This window comes from Schistocerca gregaria, chromosome 5 (assembly GCF_023897955.1).
Source record: "Schistocerca gregaria isolate iqSchGreg1 chromosome 5, iqSchGreg1.2, whole genome shotgun sequence".
Taxonomy (NCBI): Eukaryota; Metazoa; Arthropoda; class Insecta; order Orthoptera; family Acrididae; genus Schistocerca; species Schistocerca gregaria.
The window spans coordinates 327,191,759-327,207,265 of record NC_064924.1 but is presented as its reverse complement, the minus strand read 5'-3'; positions in this window follow the sequence as shown (position 1 = coordinate 327,207,265).

The following is a 15,507-nucleotide window of genomic DNA, read 5'->3' as shown; positions in this document are numbered from 1 at the left end:
GTGAGACGACGTCAGCCAATAGCACGCTGACTAGGTGAGCGCCGCCTAGCCTCAGCCGCAGTAGAAGACCCGGGTAGTAGAAGACCTGTTATGGAGCAGGACATACCACCGGAAAAAGCACGACCAGATAGAGATGGTGTTCTGGCGTAACGACAAGCGACAGCACGAAGATCAAGTACGATATAGCAGAGAGGGCTGTGAGACGACGTCAGCCAATAGCACGCTGACTAGGTGAGCGCCGCCTAGCCTCAGCCGCAGTAGAAGACCCGGGTAGTAGAAGACCTGTTATGGAGCAGGACATACCACCGGAAAAAGCACGGCCAGATAGAGATGGTGTTCTGGCGTAACGACAAGCGACAGCACGAAGATCAAGAACGATATAGCAGAGAGGGCTGTGAGACGACGTCAGCCAATAGCACGCCGACTAGGACGTCACCACGACAGGAGCGCCGCCTAGTCTCAGCCGCAGTAGAAGACCCGGGAAATAGAAGACGGAGGAGAAGACGCGCACTAGTAGAGACCTAGTAGAAGATCAGTGATTGATGAACTTCTGTGATTTGTTATTCATTGCCTACATACACACTGCATACGCTGAAGGACATTGATTATTTACGTGTCGCCAACTGCTTGCGACAACTAGTGAATACAAATTTACGCCATTAATATCATTTGCTTGTATGTTGTTATCCGAGAAAACGGCTTCCTAGGAAAGCTATAAGAGACGAGTGGGCAGAATTACACAGATGGTTTCCTGTCACAGAAAAGAAATTCTATTCTTTGAGAGGAACAGGGTGGAATAGAATATTGCCAACAATTGCAAAGTGCCCGAAGTTTCTACGCTTTATGCAGAAAGACCGTGTAACTGAGGAAAAGATTAGGGTAGGAAAATGTGACGCGACACAAACGTAGAGTAACTGTAATATAGCAGAAATAAGAAGCGTCAGTGGATATAGAAAACTTTATTTGAGAGCAGTAGAAAGCACAGGTGGATGGCAGGAATAGATGAAACGGACGCAGGATATGGAAATGCTGTACGGAAGGGTGTTAGAGCAGATGATGAAGATTGATTTAGTAGAAAGAAATGCTGTATTGATGCTACCCGAGTGTTAAATATTAAAAATAGTATCTATACCTCCAATGGAATTGATTATCGAAGAGTGTTTCCAGTGTAATCAGCTTTAGTGGGACAATACCGTTGCGTCATGTGTAACAAGCGTTCGCCACCGGTAACTCAGTGATCAGCGCGAAAGAATGTCGATCCTAAGGGCCCGGGTTCGATTTCAGGCTGGGCCGCAGATTTTCTCCGCTCAGGGACTGGCTGTTGTGTTCTCCTAATCGTCATCATTTCATACCCATCAACGTTCAAGTCGCCGAAGTGGCGTCAAATCGAGAGACTTGCACCGGTGAGCGATCTACCTGGCGGAGGCCATGGTCACACGACATTTACTTATATATGATAAGCATTAGAAGTTTCGTGCCCGAAAGTCAGTTTACTAATGTAGTATCTCTTACATGATTAAGAAGACTTACTGTTAACTATCTTCTACAAGACAGGGTATGAGTAGCCTGCCAGAGTGGCCAAGCAGTTCTAGGCGCTACAGTCTGGAATCGCGCGACCGCTACGGTCGCAGGTTCGAATCCTACCTTGGGCATGGATGTGTGTGATGTCCTTAGGTTAGTTAGGTTTAAGTAGCTCTAAGTTCTGGGGGACTGACGACCTCAGAAGTTAAGTCCCATAGTGCTCAGAACCATTTGAACAGGGTATGAGTAATGCTTTTGCTGCTTTGCTTCTCCTTCTCAATGAAAAGCAGAAACTGTTTGCATACAGATTCATTAGAAAAGAGAATTATGTAACATCGGTCATTGGTTGCACGAAGGCAGACCTCAAGTAACCGCATGGGTAAAGTTGCAAACATGTTGATATTAAACAGTGGCGTCTGAAAGCAGAGGGAGAGTGAGGGGGAGGGCGGTGGGAAGGGCCAAGTGCCTATTCCTGGAGGCTGTTCTCTGGAAATTGTGGCTTTTCTTTTGGTCGACAGTGATGTTTACATAGTGCTGTAATCAAGGCAGATGCAGAATACTTACGGAACTTGATCAACATATAGTTCACGAACTATTATACACTCCCGCAAATGGAAAAAAGAACACACTGACACCGGTGTGTCAGACCCACCATACTTGCTCCGGACACTGCGAGATGGCTGTACAAGCAATGATCACACACACGGCACAGCGGACACACCAGGAACCGCGGTGTTGGCCGTCGAATGGCGCTACCTGCGCAGCATTTGTGCACCGCCGCCGTCAGTGTCAGCCAGTTTGCCGTGGCATACGGAGCTCCATCGCAGTCTTTAACACTGGTAGCATGCCGCGACAGCGTGGACGTGAACCATATGTGCAGTTGACGGACTTTGAGCGAGGGCGTATAGTGGGAATGCGGGAGGCCGGGTGGACGTACCGCCGAATTGCTCAACACGTGGGGCGTGAGGTCTCCACAGTACATCGATGTTGCCGCCAGTGGTCGGCGGAAGGTGCACGTGCCCGTCGACCTGGGACCGGACCGCAGCGACGCACGGATGCACGCCAAGACCGTAGGATCCTACGCAGTGCCATAGGGGATCGCACCGCCACTTCCCAGCAAATTAGGGACACTGTTGCTCCTGGGGTATCGGCGAGGACCATTCGCAACCGTCTCCATGAAGCTGGGCTACGGTCCCGCACACCGTTAGGCCGTCTTCCGCTCACACCCCAACATCGTGCAGCCCGCCTCCAGTGGTGTCGCGACAGGCGTGAATGGAGGGACGAATGGAGACGTGTCGTCTTCAGCGATGAGAGTCGCTTCTGCCTTGGTGCCAATGATGGTCGTATGCGTGTTTGACGCCGTGCAGGTGAGCGCCACAATCAGGACTGCATACGACTGAGGCACACAGGGCCAACACCCGGCATCATGGTGTGGGGAGCGATCTCCTACATTGGCCGTACACCTCTGGTGATCGCCAAGGGGACACTGAATAGTGCACGGTACATCCAAACCGTCATCGAATCCATCGTTCTACCATTCCTAGACCGGCAAGGGAACTTGCTGTTCCAACAGGACAATGCACGTCCCCATGTATCCCGTGCCACCCAACGTGCTCTAGAAGGTGTAAGTCAACTACCCTGGCCAGCAAGATCTCCGGATCTGTCCCCCATTGAGCATGTTTGGGACTGGATGAAGCGTCGTCTCACGCGGTCTGCACGTCCAGCACGAACGCTGGTCCAACTGAGGCGCCAGGTGGAAATGGCATGGCAAGCCGTTCCACAGGACTATATCCAGCATCTCTACGATCGTCTCCATGGGAGAATAGCAGCCTGCATTGCTGCGAAAGGTGGATATACACGGTACTAGTGCCGACATTGTGCATGCTCTGTTGCCTGTGTCTATGTGCCTGTGGTTCTGTCAGTGTGATTATGTGATATATCTGACCCCAGGAATGTGTCAATAAAGTTTCCCCTTCCTGGGACAATGAATTCACGGTGTTCTTATTTCAATTTCCAGGAGTGTATTTTACTTCATTGTACAGTCCTCAGAAAGGGACCGTTCTATTACGCTGGTGCGCAAATTCTCATTGTTATTAAAACCAACATCGCAGCTGAATACCTGCTCAGCGCCCACCTCCAATTATCCTAAAGACGATATTTCCTCCTGCTGCGTAAATTAATGATAACAGTATTTTACCATATGTCTGCTGTCAAGGAAGACCATTCGTTTTTTGCTTATACCTCATTCAGTTTTATAATCACAGAGCGACTGTAGTAGACCCTGAAGGTAATGGTCTTGCATATCGATACCTCATCTTTGAATCAAAATGCATCAATCGAAAAGAAAAACTAGAAATTTCTGCCCACGGGAAGACGGCCGCAGTGGCCGAGCCTTTCTAGGCGCTTCAGTCTGGAACCGTGTGACCGCTACGGTTGCAGGTTCGTATCCTGCCACGGGCATGGATGTGTGTGATATCCTTAGGTTCGTTAGGTTTCAGTAGTTCTAATTTCTAGGGGACTGATGACCTCAGATGTTGAGTCCCATAGTGCTCAGAGCCATTTGAACCTTTTTTTGCGCACGAAAACGTGTGAAAAATGGAGATCGAATATATCTGCACTTCAGCAAATGGGATCATCTGACGCACCGTGGGATGCAACACAACAAAGCAAAGTCGTTTAATTCAGGAATCAAACTCAGGTGTCTACACAAAATGGGGGCGCGGGGTAGCCCCGCAGTCTAGGGCATCTTGTCATCTTCCGCGCGACCCCCTCCGTCTGAGGTTCGAGTCCTCCCTCGGTCATGGGTGTGTGTGTTGTCCATAGAGTAAGTTAGTATAAGTTAGGTAACGTAGTGCGTAAGCTTAGGGACTGATGACTTGAACAGTTTGGTCCCATATGACCTTACCACAAATTTCCAATTTTTGTCTACGCAGTAATGCTCCTAATAAGGAAAGGGGGAGGGGTGCGATTGGAGGCTCACTTCAATTCAATCCTAACTTGCTAAAAGTCGACTGGATCGGAGACTTTGTGATTCTGTTGGGCAGTTTCTCCCATTCATCAAGTCGATTGCTGTCCCATGGTACACTTCCCCACGCATCTGCAAAATTTAGCTTTCAAAACCAGTTTCTTAAATTATCACAGTAATAAAAGAGGAAGCATTAAAATAATCCAAAAACTCCTTTAGCACTGTGAAATGTGTTCTGTAATTAGATAGTGCTATAGGTTGCATAAGTTGAGTAAGCATTCTTAATTTTTTTCCCTGTTTCTTCTCTTTTATGAGTGTTAAATAGTGGCATATATGCTGGCAATTTTTGTTCGTAATCGACAGGAATTTCCCAACTTTTCTCATATCAAAAATGGCAATTTCAGAATCTTGTCTCGTCCTGCATAAATTTCTGCACACCCCTTAGTGCTGAGGCTTTACAAATACACGTCTTGACAGTTAATTTACATCATACAGAACTGTGACACTCATTAGAATGACACATTTAGAAAACACAGAAATTGGAAAGGTTTTCTCTTCTCTTGGAACGGGAAAAATGTTAACAAAAAATGTGAGCGACGAATGAAAATTGAATTGTCAAGAACACTTCATCTCATTCGATGTGAAATTAATGAGTTCATAATGCGTTCCTGGAAAATAACGAGCTGGCTTTCGAGACAAAAAAAAAAACACAAATCACTTTACGTGCAAACAAACGACAACCCTACCACACAACGTTCACCCTACAGTTTCAATATTTAGACACTAAAAGTTCTAAGGTATTATGTGCCTCGGATATTTTCGTAGACTATCGATAGTGAGAAAATCTAAAGTCCAAAGTTACAAACGGAATGTTTCGTTAATAGGTAATTTAATACTGAGATGTGTGGAAACGGCACGCCGCTTTCACACCGAGGTACAAAGTTGCATACACTAGCAACGAATCTTTATTGCTATAGGAATGTCCTAATGAGAATATAGTTATTTCTATCATTTAGCGCAAGAAAGACAGCCTATACCCATTCACAGTCAACTTTCGGCAACACTTACAGAGTCGACATTCGCGATGAGAACTAACCAGCTTCCAAACGAGTTCGACCAGATAAATATAGCGATAAGACATCTGAGCATAATATCAAAATGAATCGTTCAAAAAGATCGAGTTTTAAATATTGAAAGCATTTCAGAAGTATACATGAAAAATGGAGGAACACCATAAGCATCCTTCAACAGCGTCGATCACCAGCGCAGGCCCCTATGAGGAAAATATTACCTCTCACGCTAACATAATCTTCAAAGGGAGCCTTATGAAAACAACGGTAAGCTAGTTGAATGACGAACTAATGTAGACGTTAAAACCCATTTTCGTAACTAACTGTTAATCAATAGTTCCACTACTCCACGAATTAGGCTCTCACCTGAATAAACTAAGGATGGCAGCAGACTAGAAAGGAACTTGTAACCAGAATATTACAGCTGTTGTAATACCTCACATCTAGGGTTTGGAGAGCTTTAAGTTAAAACACATGGAATGTGAACCCACATATTTCGTCCTTTGTTGTTTTATGTAATACATTTTATTATTGAACACCAATACTGGAATTACAGCTTAACAACTGGTTAAAAGAATCAGAGTTCTTACAATCAAAACTTGAAGAAGCTCAAATCATTAAAAATAAGTTTTAATAATTATACCATTAAGTGCTGGGCTTGAAAGTGGAAGTATACAGATCGCAAAAATAAGAAAACGTTACACCAACTGGGCGTGGCTGCAAGCATGTTCAACAAACAATGTTTTTACAATGTAAGCCAATAAATGTAGTACCAATCTTCAAGCTTAGGTAGGCGTTGCATAACTTCATATCGTTTACACGAATAAAGGAGAGATATCAGGTCACGCCACTCTTGGAAGACCACTTAGCAATGTATAAGCCGTAACTTAAAAAATCGTTTAAGCAAAAAATCTAAAATCCCTCAAAACGGCCCAACTGGTAAAGTATTAAATTTAAATATGAATCCCAACTGGTACACTCAAACCAAACACTGAAAATTACTTTCAATAAATATACGATCGCAGAAAATTCAAGATAACTTGGGAGTACATGCAACTGAAATGTACGTCCAACTGGTGCAAACCAGCATAAACGTTGGCAATTACTTTTAACAAATATATTATTAGGAGTAAACTGGGGCACATTTGCATGAATAAGAATGAGAATACGATAAGAATATTAATAAATAAAAATGAAACTACAATACTATAAACAATGAATGTCTCTGATAGGCTCGATAATGTGTATCGCATACTGTGTGCGCCCGCATAGCCAAAGATACTGTACTGCTTTGTTGGAGTAAGAGAGCGCTGGGCACACAGTTGCAGGTAGCTGTCTGTGAGGGAAAGACGGTGGAGTAGGCAGTTTCTGTGGTGTATTGTGTGAAGCCACCAAGAGTTAGATTAATTCAGGAGTGTCAATATTGTTGAACATGGAAGCAGAAGTCTTCATGGAAATAAGGTAAAAATATTAAATAATTATGGTTTTGTTTTTGCCAGCGCATTAGTGTAGATGAGTTGGCTGATAATTTGTTATTGTTGAGTAACCCCAAAATGTACCGTTTTGAGAAAAATACTAGTTAGATATATTATTTTTGTAATGTTTTTATGATCTGTTAACAGAGTTGCATGTAATTCGATGATTTGCATGTATGTTGGATTAATGAAGTTAGATAACACTTGCTTTATAAATCACATTATTTGTGAATCAATTGTGAGTAACTTAGCTCCAATTGCCTGATTTTTTTTAAAGCCAAACTTAACTTGCAATATAATTTTGCTAAAATTCTGAGAGTTAGTAATGCACGGTAATCAGTACCGCCTCCCAGTCCAGGTCAAATAATTTTTCAAGAAGTTGGATTTTCTTTAATGTTCTTCATCAGCCAAAAGAATTTCTAGTGCATTTCAAGTACTATGGCTACCATTACACACTGCTGAGCCTGTAGCTAGAATTCATATTTTTTATGAATGACCAGGATATATCGTGTAACTCCGTTACTGCTTTAGAGGTAATACAGTTTAATTTACTTCCAATGTGAACAGGGCCTTAGGATTCAGTGCTTAAGGGGCTGAATGTATTTTGCAGTGACTGTATTTCGTTTTGGTATTGGGAATTGCATTGCCCAATCGATTAGTGTGAAGTTTTGCAAACAATAACACAGGCTAAGCACACCACTTACACTTACAACACGCCACACGACAATTCTAGTTGTGTATCCATTCCATGGTTAAGACTTCATTCAGACTTTATAATATATTTCTTTTTTTAAAGAACGTTACAATACAATTGCCCAAAATTCGAGAAAAGTTGAAAGTACATGCAATTCAAATGTACTTGCAATTGGTACAGACCAGTAGAAATGTTGACAATAACCTTTAATAAATACACAGTTGCACAAAATTCAAATTAAGCTGAAGGCTATAGCAGGCACCTGTCGCATACAACAATCAGTCAAGTTTCATAGTAAGTGGACTTAACTAAAGACTGTGGACAAAGGTAAGATTCAACAGTTTATATTGGTAACGAACCGGTCTCAAACTTAACGCGCTGAGAAGTAGCAATATGAGTGCAAGGTTTAAACGAGTAGTTGAGGTGGTACAATGCGGAGGGACCTCGTACTTGACAGACACGCCTTATACCCCGTGAGCTTATTAAATTCACCAAACAGAGCAATATACTGGTTCTCGCTTAATCGGCAACACATCACTGTGACAAGCATCAAACGATCACATTTACTTGACTTTAGCCTCCATGCCGTGCCACGGCGGCAAAAAGGAAACTCGCCTCTGCTCCAGGCCCAGGGACCAGGAACGCCTCGTCTGCCACCAAAGCTACCCTGACAACGCACTTCAAAAGGGGACCACTAACCTGCACAAATAAAGCTACAAACAAGAATGCTTTGCTTGCCATTCTGATTATGCTACAATTTAATTCCCTTCATGGAACTTATAGCAGGGAACACACGCACACTTGTATGACATACGGCTTGGATCACAAATTACGAGTATTAACACTAATCGACGATCATGCACTTAGTCCCTGGTAGAGGAGTTAATAAAATTCTATACATTATAGACATGGCCTTAGGATTTCAATTGCCGGCCGTGGTGGCCGAGCGGTTCCAGGGGCTTCAGTCCGGAACCACGCGGCTGCTTCGGTCGCAGGTTCGAATCCTGCCCCAGGCATGGATGTGTGTGATGTCCTTAGGTTAGCTAGGTTTAAGTAGTTCTAGGTCTAGGTGATTAATGACCTCAGATGTTAAGTCCCATAGTGCTTAGAGCCATTTGAACAATTTTAAGTACTCAAAAATAAGAAAACAACACTTCACTCCACCAAGCTTTCAAGGAGCCGTAACTTGCAGATTTCCGACCTGGCTCTTATTGCCTCCCATTGTTACAGGTGGTCGTCGAGGTGCCGTAAATTTTAAGCGGACAGACAGAGTCCGCCAAAAGCAACCACTTTCGAGTCATGTGCTCTCCATCCGACCAACTCCCCAGGCCCCGCCAAACAACGCACACACTTCGACCAAAGACCTCACTTCGCGACACACGATAGTCTCGATATCGGCAACGTAAGTAGTTAATAGCGCCAGTGGAATTCCATGCCGCCAAGACTAGAGCCGCCACAGCTCGTGATGTAAATGCAATATTAAAGAAAAATACGATAAAGTCCTGAATATCTATGAAGTTGTGTAGGTACTCAAAGTCTTCACTAACATATAAGTAATCGCAACACAAAGAAACACTTGTACTACACAAACGAAAGTGAAATCTGATTTCGCAGGACTGAGCGGATCAGGTTGTGGAAAGGGAGTTACAGAAGAACAGCAGCTTTATTCCTGGAAAAACAATGCACAGTGTTCTCTTTAAATCAACCAGGCTGACGGCCCAAGTAAATTCCCAATGATAAGTTTAAATAATTACTTTTAAAACACAAGGATTTTAAGGCATCAGAATTTAGACAAACAGCTGAAGGCCTTACTTAAGTAAAATTAAAATATCTTCTCGGCTAAAGCCTAAATAATATTTCAAATCAGCAAAGGAAATTCTTTAAAAGTCAAGCATTTACAAATCTCATCTAAAAGCCATACTAAGGAAAATTTAAATTAATTCCTAGACTGAAAGTTTTCAACATACTAATAGGCAACCTTTAAAGATAAGCATTTACACAGTATAACAGAAAACCATCTTAATAAGAATGAGATTTTCACTCTGCAGCGGAGTGTGCGCTGATATGAAACTTCCTGGCAGATTAAAACTGTGTGCCCGACCGAGACTCGAACTCGAGTTCCAGTCTCGGTCGGGCACACAGCTTTAATCTGCCAGGAAGTTTCATCTTAATAAGTCTTGAAATATATTGACAGCTGAAGACCCAAACAATTATTCAGAACAATTAAAGACAAACGTTAAGATAAGCATTTATACAGTACGGCTGAGGGCCATTTTAAGAAGTCAAGATAATTAAACAGAAACCTTACAGACAGCAATTTACACATTACGCCTGAAAGCCACAGATTTTAAAACAAACGCGGCTGAAGACCTAAATACAGAGCAAACAAGAATTTTAAATAGAATTAATAGAATTAAGTAGAATTTTAAATGGCCTAATCTTAAACTACTTCACATACGGTTCGGCTGAAGGCCGTACACTGAAAATAGAACAGACCAATTTAAAATACTGCAGAAGGCCTGCCACAGTACTTGTGACAAAATAAAATCACAACGAACAGAACAGTGATGCCCAGAAGTATTCTGAGTTTCGCCCTGGGGAGGTAAACTGTAACGTAAGTTTACGTGAGACAGGCAGCCAAGCGTAATACTAAATAATCGGATGGCAACACGACCTGGGGACGGCTGAAGAACCAACCAACAACCTAATCAATTCCCTTCCACCCGACCAACGGCACGACAACCGAAAATATCAGCGAGGACGAAGAAACAAGCAGCACTACGTCTTCAAATTGTCGTTAAAATAGAGTCAAGGCGCAATAACCACTTAAAATATGAACTAAAAGCAAAATCTGTCGAACTACACACTGTGGCGGACAGCATCAACACGGCGAGGAAACACATAATCGCGGCTATGTCCGAACCGACCGACTGCCTACTCCAGTACGCAGACAGCATTCAGAACTGCTCAGTGGAAATCACACAAGCTACACGCGGTTCCCTGTATACACTTGCACCAAGATCTCTGAAAATTCTAAAACTTGTCACTGTGGAAAAAAAAGTCGACACACACAGAGTTTCCGTAAGCGGTAGGCGACCAAATACACGTCGTCTGATGAGACGACCGACCGAACGACCAACCACGGTCGTCCCCACTCAAGTTATGTGCGTCGGCAACGGTCGGTCGAGTCACGGCTGTCCGGAGCTCAGTGCAGCTCCCGCTTGACTCCCTTGACGGCCGTTCGAAGCTCGGAGACACGGCGACCCGTGAACACTGGCTCTGACCCAGCCATGCAGAGGAAACACTTGCACATCGGCCACCCGCCATCTCTGCACAAGGAAGGAACCGACCCACGTCCAGCAATATGACCAACTGACGAGGCCCAGAAACGGTCAAAAGACCAAATACACGTCACCCGATCAGACGACCGTTCCAGTCTCCTTCCGTCGGAAAGTGCATATGTGCTGCCAGCGATCGGCGAGTACTGGCTGTCGGGACCTCACTGGCACTGCGTCCAGCACCTCACTGAGTTTAAACGAGGTCGTGTAATAGGGCTATGAGAAGCTGGATGTCCCTTCTGCGATACTGCAGAAGGACTTGGCAAGAATATAGCCACTGTAAATGATTGCTGGAAGCGGTGGACACGAGAATGCACGGCAGCTAAAAATGTGGTTCCAGACGACGGGTTGGTACTGCCGAGAGGGAAGACCAACGTGTTCTGCGTATAGCTCTGTCGCATCGGACTGCATCTGAAGCAGCAATACGGCAATGCGAGCAGCTGTTGACACCACAGTGCCACAACTAACTTTTACAAATCGGCTATTTCAAGGACAACTACGTGGCAGATGCCCTGTAGGTTGCATTCCGCTACTAGCTCGATGGAGGGTAGGGTGTAGGTCTGTTGTGTTTCCAGATTAAAGCTGGTTCTGTCTCGATGCCAGTGATTGCCGTGTGTTGGTTAGAAGGAGGTTAGCTAATGGCCTGAAACTATCCTGACTGCCTGCTAGACACGCTGGACCTTCAACTGGTGTTATGGTCTGGGTGCCATTACGTATGACAGCAGGGACACTCTCGCGTTTATCCCTCGCATCCGAACTACTAATTTGTACGTCAGTATGGTGATTGCGCTGCCACTCATGAACAACAGTGCAGAGCGTGTTTTCTAACAGTATTTTCGAGTCTCGGTACGGCACAAAGTTTTAATCTGCCATGAAGTTTCATGTCAGCGCACATTCCGCTGCATGGTGAAAATCTCATTCTGGAAACGTCCCTAGGACGTGGCTAAGCAATGTCTCCGCAATATCCTTCCTTTCAGGAGTGCTAGTCTTGCAAGGTTCGCAGGAGAGCTTCTGAAAAGTTTGGAAGGTAGGAGACGAAGTACCTGCGGAACTAAAGCTGTGAGGACGGGGCGTGAGTCGTGCTTGGGTGGCTCAAATGGTAGAGCACTTGCGCGCGAAAGGAAAAGGTGCGGAGTTCGAGTCTCGGTTCGGCACACAGTTTTAATCTTCAGGAAGTTTCATATCAGCCTACACTCCGCTGCAGAGGGAAAATCTCATTCAGGATAACGTTCACCCACATACCGCCGTTGTAACCCACCATCCTCTACGGAGTGTCGACAAGTTATATTAGCTGATCTATCTTCAGATCTGCCTTCAATCGGGAACATATGACAATTCATCGGACGACAACTCTCTCGTCATCCACAAACAAAATTAACCGTAGCTCTACTGAGCGACCACCCCCACCAGTAGAGTGGTAGCATACGGGTATACAGGCCCTTCCTGTAAGGCCGTCACATATAACGGACATTATGCCAAAAAATAGCGTTTTGTAGCCGAAAGAGTGAGGAATAATAGGGTGTATTGAAATCCTGAATAAAACCAAACTGATTTCAGAAAAAAATTATCTACTCCATCTCAGAAACTGACATCCAGCACCTGTACAATACTTCTCATGCACTTCCACAGACTTGCGTTCAACATTCCGACCGTTACATCCATTGTTAATGCACTAGAGTTTTTCGCTTTTAATGGCTTATCTCTCCCTTACATTAGCCTGTGACCTTCCAACGTTATCTACTTAAATATGTTTCCTAAAATGTATTCCTGGAATGTACTGCGATATGTTGCGGCGATATATGTAGCCTTCAAACAGGTGTCAGTAACGAAGGCGTCTCTCTGAAGCACCTTGCTGTTCCACTGGACGTGTCTCCTGGTAGTGCTGAGACACTCGTCCACCAACAGGCGTATTCAACGGTACGTGCCCGCGGGGTTCCTCGCCACCTAACAGAAGATCATAAAGAGCAACCAGAGACAATGTGTACGGTGTTGCTTGCACGTTACCAGGCTGATCATGACAACTTTTTGTCGAACGTGGCTTCATCAGTTCGATCCGAAAATAAAACGGCAATCCACGGAGTGACGCCACACCTCCTCCGCCTCCGAAGAATAAGTTCAAAGTCGCTTCCTCAGCATGCAGACGGCCTTCTGCGTGTCCGAGGGGTTATTCTGGTTGACATCTTTCTTCATGGCGCAACGATCAGCTCTGAAGTGTGTTGTGCTACCCTCATGAGACTGTAGAAGCGAATTCAATGTGTTCATCCCCACAAAAATGCAAACGAACTTCGTCACAACGGAAAGTCCTCGCGCAAGTCTGCGCACCCGAGGGGAGCTCACAAAACCTCATCGATCCTACAAATAGCATCTCAAAACTTTCGACTTCCATCTGTTTGGTGCTCTGGAGCATCCACTCGACGGTAAGCATTACGTGGCTGATGGAAAGGTTATTTATGCAGCAAGACCTTGATCAGTAGAGTGGTACCATGCGGGTTTTACAGGTCTTCCGAGAAGGGTGGCATAAGGCCGTCGCATCGAACAGAGGTTATGTTGAAATATGGGGTTTTGTAGTCAGAAGAGTGGGGAGTAATATTGTGCATTGGAATCCTGAAAAAAAAAACAAATGCTTTTAGAAAAAAAAGTGTTGCATTATTTACTGAACGCTCTCGTAGCAACTTTCTAAAATGCACTGTGGTCCCAGTGAAGTTGAATGGTTCAGCGATATTAATTTACAGAACACTACAACCCAAGATGGAGTCTGTAATTATAACTACCAAACGGGTTTGCACGGACACTGAAACACCGGACACATTCAAGAGAGTGTTACTTCGCAACTGCAACGTAAATGTCGCAACGGGTCGTTAGAAAGGAGAGCTTTCCTGAAATCGTAGCCCGTGTTCCACCTTAAATAACATAGTCTTCGACTGAACGTTAAACTTTCATCTCCACCCCTTCTTCTTTCCACTCGGCGTGTTATGCGAGTATTTGTTCCTCAAATCTTTGTAATTCAAACGACGGGGTTAAGCACAGTCAAAAATTGTTGTCTCGCCTGAGAACGCTGACGTTCATGAACTGTTTTTAAATGATACAACATAAACATGGCCGCCAGTACATTGTGTATGTAGCGTGTTACAAATATTAGAGGATCCGAGGAGAAATTTAAACTTGCAATAGGTTCTTCAACAATATCAGCAGTACAAATTAGGAAAGTGCTAAGTTTTTCAATTGCACATTTTCTTTAGTTGTTGAGAGATTTTAAGTAAGAGCTTGGAGTTTTTTGGGATACCATCGTGTATTCTACTTCAGAAGTATACATTTATTGTACACCAACTAGTATCTGCTCTTGTTCGGAGCAGAAAAAATGCGGTTTAGATAGTGCCCTCGAGAAATGTCTGGGAAGTAATGTGCTTGACCAACGAAGCTGATTATGGAAGACGTCAGGTATGAAGACAACCAACTCGGTAAGAGGGTAATGCGTGGCTTTTCACTGAACATCACATTCACGAAATCACGCAAGCGGCAGCGGTTCTGGAAATGTGAAGGAACTCGAGTTATGCCATTGAAGCATGATTTAACGAGTCTATTTTTCTTAGAAGGAAATTACTGTAATGAACGAGCAAGAGAGAGAGAATAGGTCAAACATTTGCAGCCGAATAGCAATCACGGTAGTGCTATTGCTTCACCACGGATCTGCACGTAGACATTCTGAATGTGTTTACATTCAGTGGCTTTAACCGTTGTGGCCATTTCAGGTTTCCCTTGCAATTAGCACAAGCATTGCCACAGGCACGCGCACACATTTGCGTAATCCCGCAACTGTTGGGATTGCAGTGCAAAACAGCCAATTAGAGGTTTTCAGCCACAGAAACGAATGTAAAATGGGAATTATGGTTTTAACGCTGTTTTTCAGTTTTCCAGAGACAGCCACTGTGGAAAATACACCGTAATGCTCTCCGTTAAATAGCGAGTCGGGTAATTCTAGAGCGCCATGTGAGATGTGATATTTTCATTGTTGATATAGTTCTGTTTTGACTGACTGAAACTGTATTTTCGTCAGTACGTGGACTGTTTTACGGAAGTATTTCTATCAAAACTTTAAAGCATAACCCATAACTATACAGGCTCTTACAGTATGTATTCCACTTATAATTCCTCAGCAGCTTCGGACGTCAGAAAACTACGCTCTGGTTTCCATATTGTTCCAAATCCTGGAGGCGTTTTGTTAAAAGTTCTACAGTGTATGAACTTCGGACCCTATTGACCCCTTCCATATTTAGTTAGCATCTTCAGCTTTCCTTATCCATGCTTGACCCACATGTTTTTGTTGTGTCTTCAGTCTATCCTCCAGTAGTTGTCCTCCAGACCCATCATTCCTCTCCCACCATTTCCGTTTCGTATATTCTCAGCCCATCGCCTTTTTAGTTTCATAAATCATTGCCATGTACCC